The sequence below is a fragment of the Montipora capricornis genome, chromosome 10, assembly GCF_036669925.1.
Source record: "Montipora capricornis isolate CH-2021 chromosome 10, ASM3666992v2, whole genome shotgun sequence".
Lineage (NCBI taxonomy): Eukaryota > Metazoa > Cnidaria > Anthozoa > Scleractinia > Acroporidae > Montipora > Montipora capricornis.
In genome coordinates, this window is record NC_090892.1 from 68,212,447 (window position 1) to 68,217,446 (window position 5,000).

The window sequence follows — 5,000 nt, forward strand, 5'->3', positions numbered from 1 at the left end:
GCGCAGTAGGGGGAAACCCTAAAACCAGAATCCGGAATCCGGAATCCGGAATCCGGAATCACAGTACAATACAGAGAGTAAAAACTATCCTAAACCTTCACAAAAGCTACCCTTAGGCCTAATTAGGCCTAAACCAACGTATTTAGGCCTAATTAGGCCTAAAGTTAGCTTTTATGAATGTCTAGGATAGTTTTTACTCTCTGTATTGTACTGTGATTCCGGATTCCGAATTCCGGATTCCTGATTTTAGGGTTGCCGTCTTCGCACAGGCGCCTCAAGCTCAGTGAGAGGATGGCCGACAAAAATACAAGGATTGTATGGGAATCCCGATAAAAAGCTTAAGAAGATAATTATATGAAAAAAATCTCAATTAAAAAGCCTTCCTTCCTGTGTGGTTGTTTTCCAGATTAAACGCAATTTGAGCCGTTTTTCAATTTCTGGGTTGTCAACGGTTAAAATAAAACAGCTTTCGAAGGAGGTGCGTTATCACCAAAGTGGCCACGGCTCCGTCCGTTGATCAACAAACTGAGCCTTACCGGGGTGGCAGACCGTAGTTTGTCAACCGCAAATTTAACATGCAAATACAAATAAACTGTGTTCTCGTAGGATATTGTGCTTCGAAGATTTTGTGGCTGGACTTACTGAAGCTAGTGAAATTTAATTATTACCATCTGAGAGAAAACAGTCGTGTCGGGGGGTCGGTACATTTCGCTGACCCCCAGTCCATGGACTACCCTAAAAATACTATTTCGAATGAGTACTGTTGATCCATGTGTAAGCAGCATCTCAAATAGTGCTTACTTAAGCCTCAACACCCATTTTAAACAGCATTGTTCAACAGCACCCATTTTAAAAAGGTTAGCTTTCGATTATTGTTGAGATGGCGATTACTTCATGGAAGCTAACCTTCGCCTCCTTTTGAATCTACGCTGAAATTGTACAGTGCTTTCATTTCATCATACCAAAACTACTGCCCTTCCATATGGCACTTCCGCCTTAAAAGTGACTCCAATCAACTTGAAAAGCTAAACAAGAGCTCTACGAAGTCTTTCAAGACAGGTGCAGCGATTATGAAGTGTCATTGAAGAATTCGAGGGAGACTACCGTTTGCAATCGTGGACGTTTAATAACGTAACATTAGTTCATAAAGTTTTCAATAACTTTGCTCCACTATAATTAACTTAAATCGCCTAGTTCAATTGCCTGCTTATGCTTATTGAAATAGTATTACAGCAGCACTTACCTTTCGAACAGTATTGTCCTCCTCTGAACTACACCTTAATTGAGTTTGCATACTATTCGCATGCACTAGAAATGCAAGTTGTAAATTCAGATAAATGCAACTTGAATTTTTGCCGGCAAAAATGTGAATTAATTTCACGGTTAACTTTTCAGATTCCCCATAATACACTTTGTTTGGGCCCCAAATTTTGCATAAATCATTGTTTTCAAATGCTCTTGGGAGACTACATATTCCCAAGGGCATTTGAAAAAAATGGTTTATGCAAAATTTCAGCGGCAAACAAAAATACGAGTTGTAAGTTGGAATGATTAAGCACGAGTGAACTTTCCGCATGTTTGAAGACACGATAAAAGGGAAAACAACTCCATCGCCGAGACATCCAAAAATCCGCGCATTTCAAAATGAACACGATTAGATCAGAATGGCTGCCTCGTGACCTCGGCAGCAATAATACACAAAAGAAACTCGAGCTGGTTAAGCAGAAGCAACGTAGACGTTCTCTAGAATGGAGAAAATTTTCAGTGGATTTAGTCAGTAGACATCCGAGTAGGTGTGTCTTCCGCGACAAGTGTAACTGGCATTTGCCATTAAAAAATCTGAGTTGTAAATTTAGTGGAAATGCAATTCGAATTTTCGCAGTAGATAGCCGAGTTGTAAATCTGACTACACGCACAACTGCGATTTATTTGGTGAAAGTCCTGTATGAGCCACAATTACGGAAAAATTTGTCTCACGCGTCCATTATTTGCAATGAATTTGGATAATCTTCGGTACGGCTTTAACTTTTCGGCAAGATTTCAGGTTTTCAGCAGTACAACAGGTACTTATTTTGGCTTGAGTTTCCAGCTTTCGGCTCGAGTTCATCTTTTTGGCACGACTTTTCTGGCACGAGTTCGTCTTTGCAGCACGAGTTTTAGCACTTTTTTTATGGCAACAGTTCAACTTTTCAGCACAACCATTCTGGCAACAGTTTTTTTTCAACACGATTTTGACCTCTACCGCTGACAATCGCAGTTATTGCCTTCAAGAGGATATGAAACGGTTATGGAAGACTCTAGCTTTATTAGCTTTAAAAGCTATGCAACAATACAGCTATCAATATAACGTCACTGTTCCCACAAGCGCCGAGACGTCGGAGAGGGAATCGAGTAAGAATGCAGTGTCTTCACATGAAGTCATGGCGGCCATGTTGGTGTCCCTAAACAAAGAAACGGCGGCCTCGTTGGTGTCCCCAATTAATCCTTTGGACATTGAGTTCTATTATCATTTGTTTCGGTGGAAAAACAAGGTTACTCATCACGTGAGTGCTAATCTTTGCATTAAACTTTTCTCAAGCTTGAATCTCCGTGACGTAATATTACGTGATATTGTCACTCTGTAACCGCTCGTACCAGGGTACTGCTCCAGATGAGCAACTCCTTTTTTTTTGTCTGATATATTCTTAAGTACTCATGACAATTTGACTTTATTGTGAAGTGAAACTGTTGCAATCTAGACAAAAAAAAATTGGAACCAAAGCAGGTTAGGGTTTAAAAAATTGCCGTATTACGGCTATTAACACATAATTTCAGTTCATGGCTAGTTCAATAATCTATTATCTACAATAATACAATGCACTCAAGAGTCTTCACTCTCTAGGGAGGTGGCATGGTCCAGTGGTTAGAGCGTTGGGTTTGCACGCGGTTGCACCGGGTTCGAATCCCGTTCAAACCTTTGGATTTATTTACGGTTGTCCCGGATTCAACTCTATCACGCTTTGTAAATAGCCAACTGGTTGCCTACTGCCAATTGGGGTTCTTTATCATGTTTCCGTTAAGTTTGAATTGTTTCTTTCAGATTATTAAAAGTGGAGTGCCTGTGAACTACTGTAGCTAATACTCGTTTCAAACGTCGAACTTTTCATGTGCCGAATCTAATGCAAATGAGCGAAAACAAAAGATTTTTCTTTCCATTGCATTATATTCGGCACATGAAAAGTTCGACGTTTGAACCGGGACTAAGTGGGCTTCCACTATAAACAAAGCATTTACAATTACATAGGTTCGGAGCGAGTCTGTGGAATAATGTCTCGAGCATGTTAAGAGACCCAACCAAAAAACAGTTACACAATATGGTCATTAAGATTTTGGAAAAAGAAGATCAATATTTAGAACCTAAAATGATTGTCAACCAAATGAGTAAATTTTAGAAGTGCTCTCCTCGTTTTTACTTCCCTTCTTTCTTTCTTCACTATTATTACGTGGGATGCCGTAGGATACCCACGGATATTGAATTAAGCTCCGATCGGAAAATCCAATTTTATGTCCTTCAGTATTTCCAAACTCCCACACTTGCCCCGGCTTTCTGCCATTCTGAGAGCGCGTTAGACCACTCGACCAGTATTTGATAAGGTGGACAGATGCTTTTTCTTTGAGAACGGTAAGCTTTAAAGGTAAAGAGAATTTTCTCCTTTATTTCTAGATCTTGCTTCGTTCTTGTGTGTTCCACTGTGACACTATTTTGCATAGAACGAATATTCCAATCGACCTGTTTCTTGCGAACCAGTTTGTTCAGTCGTTCCGATGTAGAAAGAAGATTTGACAATAGCCTTCAACGGCCAAACAAAATGAAAAATGAAATCAAGTTTAAAAAAAAAAAAAGCTATCGTCGTCACGGGGACTTTGCAACGGTCCCCCATCCACTTACTTAACCCCATTCGAAGGGGCTTCATAGTTCGCATTCTTGAGCGTTCCTGAGCGTCTCCCATAGAGATACTAGCCCCGCCGGACAGGGATTACCTCCAGTGAACTTGTCTTGGAAAGCTGTCAGAAGCTCAGAGTACACGCTTAAACTTGTGGTAAAAAAGAAGTTGTAAGGAAACTTGAAAATGGTCAACATGTAAGCCGTTAAGTCAATGTTGCTCAATTTCCTTTTATTTTCGTCAATCTTTCTGGGGTCAGTATTTTTACTAAACCACATATTTTCTCAGGGGGTATTTAGCTAAGACATCTACCATGACACTATAATGACTTACGATACCAAGCTACATATTACGCAAAGACAACTTGAATCTCCAGAAAAAAAAACGCAACTCAGTTGACAGTTATGGAAAAAAAAAACACTGTGTCAACTTACTACACTCCGATTAAACATTTTTCCTGTACGTCCCATGCTAAGTTTCAGTTTTGTCCCAGAGTTTTGACGGGCCTATCTGAGAAAGGTTTCAGAGAGTAATAGAAAGGTGCTGTTCCTCGGTAGGTCTTGGAGAGAATTTTCATTTAATTGCGTCAATATGAAGGTTAAACTCGGACGTTTTAAATTCGTTCCGTCCTAAAACAAAATATAACTTTGTGGAGTTAGAAAATGCAAAGTTAGGCCCCGTCCACACGTATCCGGATATTTTTTAATCCGCAACTTTTTCCAAGGTTCTTTCCGGGTACGCCATCTGTCCACAGATGGCGAATTCGCTGGCGAATCCGGAACTTTTTCAATACGCTCTCCAGAGTGGATACTTTTGAATCCGAAAATGAATCCGGAACCGTGTGGACGCCAAATCCGGATATTTTTTAATCCGGTGACGTAACAAGTTCGAGCCTAGTTTCTTACCGTGAAATCGATTCTCAAGATGGCTGCCGAGGACATCATGGCGCATGCTCTATTTCAGTCTGCTCCCTATATATCAACGTGTTATCTTCAAGCTTCTTCTCTATACCTATAAAGCACTGCATGGTCTGGCCCCTGATTACTTGGCAAATCTGTAAACTTTCTATAAACCTGT

At 40.3% G+C, this 5,000-nt stretch overlaps 1 protein-coding gene across 1 annotated transcript in view; it reads right to left on the reverse strand.

The window, feature by feature from the left end:
* Positions 1-1,347, reverse strand: part of LOC138021230 (uncharacterized) — a 93,369-nt gene extending 92,022 nt beyond the window's left edge. The window contains exon 1 of the mRNA XM_068868090.1: positions 1,244-1,347. The gene's annotated coding sequence lies outside the window, so the exon portion shown is untranslated. The remainder of the gene's footprint in view (positions 1-1,243) is intronic.
* Between the last annotated feature and the right edge of the window lie 3,653 nt (positions 1,348-5,000).